The following is a 607-nucleotide window of genomic DNA, read 5'->3' as shown; positions in this document are numbered from 1 at the left end:
TTTTTTTTTTTTTTTTTTTTTTTTTTTTTTTTTTTTTTTTTTTTTTTTTTTTTTTTTTTTTTTTTTTTTTATCCCGGGGGCCTGGGGGACCGCCCCGGGGGCGCCAGGGTCGGGACACTGGAGTGTCGGCGCCTCCCCGTGGTGTCCTCGAGCTTCTCCCGGGCCTGGGTCCTTTTTGGGGATTCCAGGTCTGGTACCTCGGGGACGCCCAGGCCAGCAGGCCACCTATGCCAGCCAGGTCAGACTTCTCCAAGGGCCAAAAGGGAGAAGGGACCTTTGAGATACCCCACGACGGATGGTTGGTAGGTGTCTTTAAAGTGAGACTTCGTTCATCTAATTGAAAGGTTTGGGGGCAGGTTTGACAGCTGGCAAGAGTCAAAAACTCTGCCCTGTAGAATCAAGGCCCATCTCCTCTATCAGACCCAACCCCTCCATCCCCCCAGTCCCCCCCTCCAAGCCAGCCACACCACAGGCCTTCAATCAATATGTACAGAAAGAGGGAACGGGTCTTAGAGAGGAGAATCCCAAGCCCTCTCCTTTTATAAGTGGGGAAACTGAGGCCTGGGAAGCAGAGGTGAATTGCCCAAAGTCACACAGAAGATTAGTG

The sequence above is a fragment of the Ailuropoda melanoleuca genome, chromosome 2, assembly GCF_002007445.2.
Source record: "Ailuropoda melanoleuca isolate Jingjing chromosome 2, ASM200744v2, whole genome shotgun sequence".
In the NCBI taxonomy this organism is placed as follows: Eukaryota; Metazoa; Chordata; class Mammalia; order Carnivora; family Ursidae; genus Ailuropoda; species Ailuropoda melanoleuca.
Note: the sequence above shows the minus strand (reverse complement) of the source record.